The following is a 14,802-nucleotide window of genomic DNA, read 5'->3' as shown; positions in this document are numbered from 1 at the left end:
TCAGACGCACAGACACAGAGAGAGAGAGAGAAAGAGAGAGAGAGAGAGAGAGAGAGAGAGAGAGAAAGAGAGAAAGACGTAAAAATACCTATAAACACACAGAATTAGACACAATGTCACACAAAGATAGACATTGAGACGAGCAAACATCCGCTCATTCACACAACAACAGAGACAGAGACGCAAAAATACCTACAAATACACAGAGTCAGTTACAAAATAACACAAAGACAGACATAAAGACAATTAAACATCCACTCATTGACACAAGAACATAGACAGAGAAGCAAAAATACCTACAAATGCACATATTCACACTCAAAATCAGACAAAGACAGACATACAGCGAAGCAAACATCCGATCAGGCACAGAGAGAAAGAGTGGCAAAAATACCTACAAAAACACAGAGTCAGACACAAAATCACAAAAAAGACATATAGAGACAAGAAAACATCCACTCAGACATACAGGCACAGAGAGAGGTCAAAATACTAACAAACACCCAGAGACAGATTAAAATCACACAGAGACAGATTTAGAGACAACCAAACATCCGCTCATTCACACAAGAACAGTGACAGATAAGCAAAAAAACCAACAAAGACACAGAGTCAGACAAAAAATGACACATAAAGAGACATAGAGACAAGGAAATATCAACTCAGACACACAGCCACTGAGAGAGAGAGAGGTAAAAATACCAACAAACGCAAAAAAAATCAAACGAAGACCGACAAAGAGAGAAGCAAACATCCACACACACAGGCAGAAAGAGAAGGTGAGAGAGAGAGAGAGAGAGAGAGAGAGAGAGAGAGAGAGAGAGAGAGAAAGAGTGAGAGAAAAGTACATACTAACGCACAGAGACAGACAGAAGATCACACAAAGACAGATATAGAGACAAGCAAACATCCGCTCAGACACACAGGCATAGAGAGTGAGAGGGGGCAAAATACTTACAAACACATAGAGTCAGACCCAAAATCACATAAAGACAGACATAGAGACAAGCAAACATCCGCTCAGACGCAGAGGCAAAGAGAGAGAGAGAGACAAAAATATCTAAAAACGCACAGAGTCAGACAGAAAGTAACACAAAGACAGGCATAGAGACAAGTAAACATCCGTTCAGACACACAGGCATAGAGATTGAGGAAAAATACTAACAAACACACAGAGTTAGACAAGAAATCACACAAAGAGAAACATAGAGATAAGCAAACATCCGCTCAGACACACAGGCATAGAGGGAAAGAGTGGAAAAAATAAATACAAACACACAGAGTCAGAAGCAAAATAACACAAAAGACAGACATAGAGACTAGAAAACATTCGCTCAAACGCACAGGTATAGAGAGAGAGAGTAAGGCAAAAATACTGACAAGCACATAGCGTCAGATACAAAATCACGCCAAGACAAACATAGAGACAAGCAAACTACCGCTCAGAATCAAAGGCACAGAGAGGAAAAATGAATACAAATGCACAGAGTCAGAAACAAGGTCATACAAAGACAGACATAGAGACAAGTAAACATCCGCTTATACATACAGGTGCAGACAGAGAGAGGCAAAAGTAACTACAAACGAAAAGTGTCAGGCCCAAAAATCACATTCCGCTCTGAAACAAGGCCACAAAGAGAGAGAGAGGCAAAAGTACATACAAACACAAACAGTCAAAGGCAAAACCACACTAAGACAGACATAGAGACAAGCAAACATCCGCTCAGACACACAAGCACAGAAAGAGAGAGAGAGAGGCAAAAATACCTACAACACATAGATTTAGATAAAAAATACACGGAGTCAGACACAAAGTCATTCAAAGACAGACACAGAGACAAGCAAGAAATAACTTCATTTAAGTTAGGTTCATTTAGATTCACTTAGCGTGGCCTGCCAGACTCACATGCATAGAGAGAGAGAAAGACAAAAATACATAAAAACGCACAGAGACAAACAGAAAACCACACAAAGAACAGACATAGACACAAGCAAACATCTGCTCAGACATACAGGCGTAGAGAAAGAGAGGCAAAAATATCTACAAACACATAGTCTGACACGAAATCACACAAAGACAGATATCTAGATAGCATAAGTAAACATCCGCCCAGCCACACAGGCAAAGAGAGAGAGAGACGCATAAATAGCTACAAACACACATAGTCAGACACAATATCACACAAAAACAGACATATAGAGAAGCAAACATCCGCTCAGACACACAGGTAAAGAGAGAGAGAGGCCAAAACTTCCTAAATACGTAAAAATACCTACAAAATACCTAAAAATAAACACAAAATCACACCAAGACAGATATAGAAACAAGCAAACATAAGCTCCAAGACACATTCATAGAGAGAGAAAGGCAAAAATACATAAAAACGCACATAAACAGACAGAAAATCACAAAAAACAGGCATAGAGATAAGCAAACATCCGTTCAGACAAACAGGCATAAAGAAGGAGGAAAAAATACCTACAAAAACACAGTGTCAGATATAAAATCACACAAAAACAGACACAGAGACTAGTAAAGATCCGCTCAGATACACATTCATATAGGAAAGAGGCAAAAATACATACACAAGCACAGAGACAGAAAGTAAACCACACAAGGACAGACATAGAGACAAGCAAACATCCTTTCAGACACACAGACATAGAGAGAGAGGGGAAAAAATACCTAAAATCACATAGAGTGAGGCACAAAATCACACAAAGACAGACATTGAGACGAGGAAACAGCCGCTCAGACACACAAACACAGAAAGAGAGAGAGACAGAGAGAGAGAGACGCAAAAATACCTATAGACACACAGAGTTAGACAAAAAATCACACAGAAAGACATAGAGATAAGCAAACATCCACTCATACAAACAAGAACAGAGACAGAGACGGAAAAATACCTACAATCACACAGAGTCAGTTACAAAATCACACAAAGACAGACATACAGACAAGTAAACATCCACTCATTCACACAAGCACATAGACAGAGAAGAAAAAATACCTACAAATGCACACAGTCACACTCAAAATCAGACAAAGACAGACACAGAGTGAAGCAAACATCTGCTCAGACACACGAGCCCGAGAGAGAGAGAGGCAAAAATACCTAAACAAACACAACAAACATCCGCTATGAACACAGCCATAGAAAAAGAGGGGGAAAATACATACAAACGCAAGACAGACTTAGAGAGACATAGAGACAAGAAAATGTCCACTCAGACACACAGGCATAGAGAGAGAGAGAGAGAGAGAGAGAGAGAGAGAGAGAGAGAGAGTTCTAAATACTTACAAACACAGATCCGGACACAAAACCACACACAGACAGACATTGAGAAAAGCACAAATCCACTCAGACGCACAGGCACAGAGAGAGAGAGAGAGAAAAACACCTAAAAACGCACAGAGACAGACAGACAATCACACAAAGACAGACATAGAGAGAAGCAAACATCCACTCAGACACACAGACATAGAGAGAGAGAGGAAAAATACTTAAAAACACACTGAGTCAGACACAAAATCACAAAAATCAAACATAAAGATAAGCAAATATCCGGCCAGACACACAGGCATAGAGAGAGAGAGGCAAAAATACATAGAACCACACAGAGTCAGACGCAAAATCACACAAAAGACTGACATAGAGAAGTATACATCCGCTCAGACACACAGCCACTGAGAGAGAGAGATAAAAATACCTACAAAAGCAAATATTCAGACAAAAAATCCCAGGAAGACCAACAAAGAGACAAGAAAATATCCACACACACAGGCAGAGAGAGAAAAAGGCAAAAATACCTATGACCGCAGTCAGACACAAAATTAAACATAGAAAGACAGACAGACAAGCATACATCCACTCAGACGCACAGGTACAGAGAGAGAGAGGAAAAACTACCTACAAACACACAGAATCCCACACAAATTCACACAAAGACAGAAACTGAGAAAAGCAGACATCCACTCATATAGACAGGCATAGAGAAAGAGGGGTAAAAATATCTACAATCACTCAGTCAGACAGAAAATCATACGGAGACTGACATAGAGAAAAGCAAACATTCGTTCAGACACACAGGCCAGAGAGAGAGAGAGAGAGAGAGAGAGAGAGAGAGAGAGAGAGAGAGAGAGAGAGAGAGAAAGAGAGAGAGAGAAAGAGAGAGAGAGAGAGAGAGAGAGAGAGAGAGAGAGAGAGAGAGAGAGAGAGAGAGAGAGAGAGAGAGAGAGAGACGCAAAACACCTACAAACACAATGAATCACACACAAAATCACACAAAGACAGATGTAGAGACAACCAAAAATCCGCTCAATCTCACAAGAACAGAGAGAGAGAAGCGAAAATACCTACAAAGACACAGAGTCAGACAAAAACTACACATAGACAGACATAGAGACAAGTAAACATCGGCTCAGACACACAGCCACTGACAGAGAGAGAGGTAAAATACCTACAAACGCAAATATTCAGGCAAAAAATCACACTAAGACCGACAAATAGACAAGAAAACATCCACACACAGGCAGAGAGAGAAAGAGCCAAAAATAGCTATGAACGCACAGTCAGACACAAAATGACACATAGAAAGACAGACAGAAAATCATACATCCACTCAGACACAAACGCACAGAAATAGAGAGAAGAAAAATATCTAAAAACAGACAGAGTCACACAAAAAATCACATAAAGGCAGATACTAGGAAAAGCAGACATCCGCACCAACACACAGGTACAGAGAGAAAGAGATGCAAAAATACTCACAAACACCACAAACATCCGCTAAGAACACAGCCATAGAAAAAAAGGGGAAAAATACAGACATAGGCACAGTGTCGGACATGAGACAGAAAGTCACACAAAGACAGACATAGAGACAAGCAAACATCCGCTCATAAACACAGGCATAGAGATTGATGAAAAAATACTAACAAACACACAGAGTCAGACACAAAATAGCACAAAGAGAGACATAGAGATAAGCAAACATCCGCTCAGACACACAGGCATTGAGGGAAAGAGTGGAAAAAATAAATACAAACACACAGAGTCAGAAGCAAAATAACACAAAAGACAGACATAGAGACAAGCAAATATCCGGTCAGAATCACAGGCACAAAGAGGAAAAAATTCCTACAAACGCACAGCCAGACACATGGTCATACAAAGACAGACATAGAGACAACTAAACATCCGCTCATACATACAGGCACAGACAGAGAGAGGCAAATATACCTACAAGCGAAAAGAGTCAAGCCCAAAATCACACTCCGCTCAGAAACAAAGGCAGAGAGAGAGAGAGAGAGAGGGGTAAAAATACATACAAACACACAGAGTCAAAGGCAAAATCACACTAAGACAGACACAGAGACAAGCAAACCTCCGGTCAGACACACAGGGCACAGAAAGAGAAAGAGAGAGGCAAAAATAGCTATAACACATAGATTTAGATACAAAATACACGGAATCAGACACAAAGTCATTCAAAGACAGACATAGAGACAAGCATGAAATAACTTTGTTTAACTTAGGTTCATTTACATTCACTTAGCGTGGCAGGCCACGCTAAGTGAATCTAAATGAACCTAACTTAAATGAAGTTATTTGAAAAGAAGTTGAGATTTTAGGTTGGTTGCAGGTACCCGAGTGTAAGTAGACTGTCTTTTTGTGATTTCATGTCTGACTCTGTGTGGTTGTAGGTATTTTAGCGTCTCTCTATCTGTGCATGTGTCTGAGTGGATATTGGCTTGTCTCTATGTCTGTCTCTGTGTGATTTGCACCTGACTCTGTGTCTCTGTGCCTATGTGTGTCCGAGTAGACGTTTGCTTCTGTTTATGTCGGTCTTAGTCTGATTTTGTTTCTGATTATATGTTTTCTAAGTATTTTTGCCTCTCTCCCCGTCTTTCTCTCTCTCTGTGCCCTGTGTGTCTGAGCAGATGTTTGCTTGTCTCTATATCTGTCTTTGTGTGATTTTGTGTCTGACTCTGTGTGTTTATATTTATGTATGCCCCTCTCCCTCTCTGTGTCTGTGTGTCTGAGCGGATGTTTGCTTGTCTCTGTATCTGTCTTTGTATGATTTTATGTCTAATTCTGCGTGTTTGTGGGTATAAAGACCTGTAGAATATCAACATAAAAATATGTTACATACATTATTATACATTATTATTATCATTGAACAACTTTCGACATTTTGATTCTGTTCCATAAAATAATTCATCATGGTCTCTCTTGATAGTGTAGCTATTCTCTTTTCTTAGTTCGTAACCAGTAGAATGATCGCTAATCCATTTTGAGTCATTCACAATTTTTACTGTGGTGTCACCTACAGGTTCAATACGCGTTTCGCCTTTGTTGTTAGTGGCTTTATTTACTGTACCTGTTGGTATATGATAAATAGTAGTAATAATGTTCAAATGTGCTTTATTTTCCATTAATTTATCTTTATATTCATTAGTGGTATTGTCTGCCAATGTCCTTTTTATTTTGCCATCAATTTCACTGTCTATTACAACATTGTTTTTTATATAGTTTGATGTTTTGGCACATAGACATGATATGCATGATTGGATTAGTGCAGCAGTAGGCATTTCTTTTTCCCTTTTCTTTCATTTGAATATTAATACCCGAAAGCTGACGACTGGATCTATCAACGGGTAACGTGTTACCAGAACCATTAGCTAGAATTTGTCCCTTTTCATCAACTATTATTTTTATGTTGCCATTCTCTTAAGTTATATCATCTCTGGATATCTCACTCTTGCATATCTGCCATCAGCAATGTTGAATGGCTTCGGTATCCCTGGAATTTAATCTCTCACTGTTATCACAACGCATGTATACATTTCCAATGAGATCCCAACTAGTGCGTGTTTCATAGTTCAAATATTTGTCTTTGTGAGCATTCAACGCAACGATGACCTTATAATGTGCACACACTTTGGTCGAATATTTCATCTTCATTTTTTTTAAAATATGATGCAAGTATTTATCCTTCCTATATACAATAAGTACTGATTGAAATTATACATTAATCTATGTAGTGCCAATGAGCAGCCATAGAGTACCACTGGATTAGCCGTATAAAAAAAATCCAGAACAAAAGAAAGTACCCCCACCTTAAACAGTTAACCCTCCCCCGCAACCCCAGCCCCAATATCTCCAGGGGGTATTGAGCTCTGTCATGTTCATTGCGATACTATGTCTTTTCTTCGTTCACAACCAGAAAAAATATTTTCAAATGAGGGTATGGCCCCTGTAACACCCATAATACATATTCTACTATTATTCGTGTTAAGGCTTGGGTTCAATAGTAACACATGGACCGAATACAAAAGTTTAAGAATAACTAGTAGGGAGAGATGTTTTTTTAAACCAATGATTATATATAAAGTCCAAACCCCTAAAATTCAGTAGATGCTCTTTTTTCCTGGCCTCCTGAATGGTCCAGGTTCAAGATATTCCACGGACTGAATTCAATAGCTCAATAGTAGGGTAGGGTAATTTAAAAACTATACAATTCACTAACTAAAGGGGACTGTAAATGCCATTTGATAAACCGAAACTGTATAAAAAACAGTCCCACCAGCCACTTAGCGTACAATGAAAAATATATCATAAACCTCATGTTTATAGCATTCATTATCACAATTAGTTTTGTTAGATTCCCTCCTGCTAGATCAAGTTCAATTCATCCTACTGAATAAAAGCGTTGGTGTCCATTGTTTTATAACGAAACATTCGCTTGAGATAAGGATAGGCCCGCTGTGTGACTCTGTGTCTGACTCTGTGTGGTTGTAAGGATAGAATCCTTATCGTAGAAGTTTAAATAAGAATATGCACTTTGAACGATGTCCTATATGCCCCGTTGAAGTAGTGGCATTGTTTCGTCGTGAAAAATTGTTTCCATAAAAATTATAGATTTCGTAGAGGGACTAGCAATCCAATAGCACATTTGGATATGGGCACCGCTCAGAATGAAAGGGTATGTGAGCGTTTGTAATGAAAGGATATATGTGCGGTTAAAGTAACGTCCTATGGGCCCCGTAGGAGTGCAATCACCCATCTACGTTTTTTTGTCCCACCCCCTGAGCAATTAAAAGAAACAAATGTGGTTTTCAATGCCTTCCCTACTTTGTAAAATCAAAAACCTGGACTAGATAAATCGTTGGAAAAAAAGAAGTTTTTGTCCCACTACCTGAACAGTTGAAAGAAACAAAGGTTTGGCGATATATATTTCATAATAAAAGACAAGCCGAGGCAAAAGTTAAAGGCCCAATAAAAAAATATAATTTTACAAAGGCACCAATTTTAACTTAAGGTCGATTTGGACGTCATGAACTAAACAAAAGGCTCAAGTTGTCTACGTTTACAAGAAAAGTGAGAGTGAGAATCTATATATAGAAGCCTGCCGCGTGCCGAGTGCTGGGCCAGGCGGCAAAGACTATATATATATATATATATATATATATATATATATATATATATATATATATATATATATATATATATATATATATATATATATATATATATATATATATATATATATATGGTTGTGGATTTTTAATGTTGTCAAATATAGAAATAATCTATAAATTTACACAAAATCTTCTGTTTTTGTCTTTCTTTACATAATTTTTGTCCCTTAAAAATAGCTATATTAGCAGTAGTGGATTTTTAATGTTGTCAAATATAGAAATAATCTATAAATTTACACGACCCTTTACTAGATCCAAAAATCGTGGCTTTTGGGGCATTTTGGAAACTCCTGTGACAGAAACCCCCTATACAATTGTATTTCACCCCGAAAGATGGCCCGTCTTTTTCGTTTCTCAGCTTTGATTTCGAAAATTTCCACACAGTTATTAGCTGTTGTCGAGCTTTCTCTTTTCACGATATGTGTCTTTTTAATCACTATTTACCCAAAACTGTCATGTTTTAGTGTCATTTTGAATTTAAAAGGTAAATCAAAGGCACACATTGGGGGGGGGGGGAGGAGAAGGGGAAGGGAAGTTTCCCCCTTAATTTAAAAGATACTTTTCGTATCTTCATTTAAAACCAAAATTTCAGAAATTGAATTCATTAAAAATCAAAGAATTCTTGCACCCTCCCTATATTTTGAAAAATAAAGTTACATTATATTTACTCAATAAAAAATTTGCCCCCCCCCCCGAAGATTTTATTGTCCTCTAATATCTATTAATTGGCACGACTCCTTCTTTCCCCCTTTAAACGAACACACATACTAAAAAAAGTAAAATCATTGAAGTATTTCCGGAAAATATGAGAAAATTTGAAACTCTTGCAACAAAACCATTTGTTTAAACCTCATACAAAAATATAAAGAAAGGCTTTTAACAACCTCCTATGAAAAAAGTTGCCATGGGTCCTTGTTTACAAGCAGCAGTGCCTTAGACACAACATATGCCATATTTCAAGCAAAAAAGAGGTTACTTTTTTTTTCATAAGACAGTTAAAAAGCCAAAGAATGTTTGACTACAATTAGTCTTCATTAATCTCCACATAGACATACCTTATAGTTGACAATAGTGGGTTCTTTTTTGTGTGCAACATATGCCAAAATTTCATCATCTGTCTGCTGAATCAAAAGTACCGCGACCTAAAAACCACGGTATTAGTAGTTTACTTGGCCTTTTTGATGCTTGTTATACAGGATGCACATCTTTGTGACGCACACCTTTATGTGGGTGGTTAGAATCAGTATTGGAAGAGTAATAGATCTTAGCAGGAGCTTAACAAGTACCAAGTAATTCCAGGAGCAAAAATTATGGATTTAAAAATAAATTCACTTTTATAATTGTACTTATATCGAATAAAAAAAGCGATTCCCTGGAAGTTAACCGGCATTTTGATTATGACTTTGGCAGAATCTTGGAGCTTTGTTGGAACCAGTATTCATTAGTATTTAATTCCTTTTCATGTGCTCCTTGCCAATACTTGTATACAGAAAATCACTTGGCTAATGAATGCCTTCAATTTAAACAATATATAATAAGGTTTCAGTAAAGTACAAATGATTTTTTAGCCTTTTGAAAGATCAGAGACAATATTTATATATGTCACAAGGCAGCATACTATGTTTGGCTTATAACTCCCATGTTAAAAATTTTACCTCCCATTTTTAATTAGTGTCTGAAAAAAACACTTTAATACGAATTTTGGTGGAAACTGTTTACCCCTTGTGAAATATAAATTTGCCAAATTAGTGTCTGTTAACAAGTCTTGCGTTTGTTCGTATTATCTGTATTAGATTTTAGCCGCGATCAACACATAGAATCCTTGCATGATTCTGGTTCGGGCAAGGTGCAACATGCATCCCTTTCCATTGAAAAGCTCGCACAGACTGAAGTGGGAGGGGCTTTTGGAGGAAAAATGGGTTCACTTTACTTCTCTAAGAAAGAAAATGCTTGCATGATTTCGGTTCATACAAGGTGCAGTGCGTTTGATTATCTGCTACGGGGTTAGCAATGGAGAAGATGAAGCACGGCTTGGACTTAGCTCGTTTTCACAGTAAGTAAAGAGTTAGTTCAGTTGTGCACCAAGTTATAGCCTAGTTCATTTTGGCATCATATAAAGCTTTAATGCGATTAGAAAAATAAATATTATCTCTTATTTTTTTTTTTCAACAACAAAATGGCAGCCCCTTGAACCTCCGGAAATTTCGCACAAATTCAACTAATTTTTTTTCAAAAATGCTTTTATTCTGTATTCTGATGGGCTCACTAGGGGCTATGGGGCTATTGGTTAGCGTAAAAAACATACATCTTTCTTGGTTCGGAAGTTCCTCTTCTTGTCACATACCAACATTTTAATAATACTACTAAGAAAATAGCAAAGTATAAGCTTTGATTTCTGCGCCAATGCGGAAACTATTAAATTTTAGGAGGTACATGTAAGACCATATTTCAACCTCAATCTCTGAGATACTATTACTTCTACTAACAACTTATCGCAGCACCATGCCACCTCAGGCCAAAACAGCTACGCACGCTCCTCCTCACTACCAATCCACTCAAACCTTCCATCTTTCAGAGCCTTTCTGTTAAACCCTAGACAGTTGGCCAAAAACGACAATCTTCGGTGATTTGTCATCCTTCATCCGCAGAACGTGCCCTAGCCATCTCAATATTTCTGTCATAAAGCCCTAGAAAATGGGATTGAACCACACATTTGAAGAGCGTACTGTTTGAAATATGGCCAGTCAGCCGGGTACCCATAACAATCCGTAGGCAATTTCTCTGGAAAACATCTAGCAAATTTTCATCAACTTTTCGGAGTGTCCGTGCTTCAGAACCATATTTGACCACTGTTATCACTGTAGCTGGCAATATCTTAATCTTTGTTTGTAGACTTATCTTCTTGTTCTTCAAAACTATTTTTTAACTGTGAAAAAAATACACCCCGAGCCTTGGCTATTGTACTTTTAAAACCTTCACCGCTCCCATCATATTTTCTACTAATACTACCCAGGCAAGTGAATCTGTCCACCTGATCAATCTTTTCGTTATCCATCATCACATTTTCATCTTTACTTATTCCCAGCCTTAGCGACTTAGTCTTCTTCAGATTAATTTTCAAACCTATTCTAGCAGTCTGAAATCGCGAAACCTATAAAAGTTCATTGAATGTGCTCACACTTTCATTTAGGATAGGGCTACTTAAATCATCAGCAAAATCAGCGTTTTGTCTGAATTGATTTTTTTTAAATGTTTGACCCACAACAGGGGGTGAGCTGCGCTAGGACGAAAAATTGGAGTGTTGATATATGTTTCATCGTTAGGGATGGTTCTCTTTAGTTGAAAGTTGTGGGTTTGCTTTTACTGGTTATGTTTTATTTGTTATTTGGGATTATTTTTGGGAGCTGATTTTTTCTTAGTTCTAATTTTTGTCTTTGGTTTTGTCATTGAGTAGGTTGAGTTTTGCACGATTTGAATGTAATTATTGTTTAATTCTTGCTGGGTTTTGATCACGACTTTGTTCCATTTTTTCAAAATATTTGAAACTAATTGGGTTTTCTGAATTTTTGAAGCTTTCTCAAAAGCGTCCAGGTGAATACCAAAAAAAAAAAAAAAAAAAAAAAAAAAAAAAAAAAAAAAAGATTTCGTTACGGTTGAAAGTCAGATAATGTTTACATTTTTTTGTTATATGATGCTAACGGATGAAAACAAAAGTAAAATTTCTTTCAAAAGCTGTGATTCCCGAGAAACAAAAGAAAAAAAAATAGTCAAATAGTTAGGCATTCATCTTTAGCGGTTTTTGTTCAATGCAACCGGTATGACTAAGATGGCACTAAATTAGTAGATCAGTTAATTTAAGTTAGGATCTCATACCCGAAAATTCTATTTTTGTATCGAAATTTAATAGCTCCATTTTTTTCAAGTGTATCTTCATGCATGGTTTCTTGTAACAGAGTGACTTTACAGATTTATTGCAAAGAAAGGGTTGGAATTTGGCAGTGTCATTTTTCATTATGATTTTATCATAAATAAACTTACTAAAACACTTCTAATTATAACTCTAAGACAAACTAAAAAAATAAATTTCGTTAGTATTTTATTTTTTTCCATATCGTTTGTTGTTTATTAAACGTGACTTTTTGTAGTAACCCATTTTTTAAGGGCAATAGTCTCCATAAAAATAAAGTCTACCATTTATGTTCACTTATAGTTTAGATCTCGCCTTTTTTCTGGCATCAGAAAAGTATTCTTTAAATTATGTCTTTAACCTTTTTTAATCAAAGACAACTCTACATTGTGCGATAAAGTTCATTAAAACACAACAAAGTCAATCAACACAACACAACAGAATACAAAACACTGTAATAAAGCAGTCACCCTGCCTTAGATTTGTACTTGATATATTATACTTGACTCGTTAAAAAAAAAAAAAAAAAAAAAAAAAAAAAAAAAAAAAAATTAACTATTGCCTATTAGATGTGAGTTTCTTTCGTTTTAGTTTTTGTGTTCTTTAATAGCTTGTTTTTTCTCTTTTTTTGGTGGTAATAGATTCTGAATATGCACTCTGAATCTGCTGACTTTTATTCTTATTTATATTAAAAATGTTTTTGTTTTTCAATTCAAAATTCATTATCTGATTAAAAATTTAACCCTTTTTCATAATTTTCTGTTAATGGAAGGCAGTGTTGTTTGAAAAATTGATTAAATAATCCAATTAACACTTAGTATTAAAATTGACTAAATTCAAATTGAATACACCTAGCCTCTCAGGAAAAATGAAAAGTTTTAGACATTACTTCGTTCACTTTTTAAATCAATTGGACTTGAATTATTCTAACCTGCACCGATGTACACCTAAGGCATTTCCTATGTATAAGCAATTTTTGGTAATTGTATTAACTTATGTATTTTCAGAAATCAGAAATGGTGCTTCGAGTTCGCAATGGAGTTGTGCTCAGCAGCTCTGCGAATGTGATCGAACGTTTGCTTAGGGTATCAGCCACTATCCATGTCCTCGTAAGAAGCCCATATGCCCTTACAAGCCACTACGAAACGTTTAGGGAATTTTATCGCTCTTTTCATGCAACTGATGAGCTTGGTTACGAGTTATATTATTTGTGTTCAGCACTTCTGATGTATTTGGTAGGATTCTATATAAGGGGCTTTTACTATCTTACAAGTATTTGAATTAGGTGAATGAAGCTTTCTAAAATGAATTCAGTGCCCCTAAAAGCTCTTTTGAAGAATCTACCTCCAATCCATTGCTCTCCAATAGGCAATAACCTTTGATGACTTTGGAAAATATTTGAGTTATAAAACTGAAAACTTCAAGAATATATGTGCAGCCGAAACGAGGCCTAAAAAACAAATGAGACTAAACGACAAAATGTAATGGAAATTGCTTTCTGTCAAAGCTAAGAAAGGTACGATACCTATCGATGCAAATTTTTAAGCCCCAATAATAAGGAGAGAATAGAGATAGCAGTCTTGGCAACATCTTACCAAGATATGTTTTAGGCCATAAATTTATTATGAAACTTTGACTAACCAACCTCGACCACTCCTTAAGAAACATAAAGCTCCCCCCAACCTGAAATTTAATAGTATTCTTTTGCTGATACTTTGCATAAAAAATTTTTTTACTGTCAAAATTTTTTCCTCACAATTGTGTTTCAATAATAGTGATTTGTAATGGCAGTGCTTTTTAACAACAATCTCTGCCATCTTTTTTTTTACAAAAAGAAACAAAAGAACCAGCACATCACAACGACTTTAAATAATGAGACAAAGATACGCTGAATCTGGCTGACATATCTTCGCACCTTATGTCGGCTATCTTGTTTCCTCGTAAAGAAGAAACGATCAAAAATGAGGTTTTTGATCGATAATCCTACATTATCTGCTATGTCATTACACATTCTCTGCGATTCCTGACCAGTGCAGGGAAAGTGGTATAAATAGGACGGTCAACATGCACGGGGTGTATTGTATGTTTTTGTGAATCGAAGTTTCATTCTGTGAATAGAAAGATCCATAATTTGAAGTTCTACTATGCTACATATTTGTTGCTACTTGCATATATTTGGTCTTTAAAGTGAGAGAAGGGAAAGGATTTTCGATCTTCATCCCTTTGCGGGTGCTTATGTATATTAGTCAAGACCAAGACAAGCTCAAAATGAACATTGCAGTCCAAGTCTCAAGCTTTCTTGTACGGTTTAAAGGATGAGCATACATGAAGATTGTTTCCTACTCTTAAGAACGTTCACGCACAAAATTTTAAGTTTTCCTTGGAATGGGTGGGGATTTTAGTGCCC

Source organism: Artemia sp. Qi Xiang Cuo, chromosome 15 (assembly GCF_049724085.1).
Source record: "Artemia sp. Qi Xiang Cuo chromosome 15, ASM4972408v1, whole genome shotgun sequence".
Classification (NCBI taxonomy): domain Eukaryota; kingdom Metazoa; phylum Arthropoda; class Branchiopoda; order Anostraca; family Artemiidae; genus Artemia; species Artemia sp. Qi Xiang Cuo.
Note: the sequence above shows the minus strand (reverse complement) of the source record.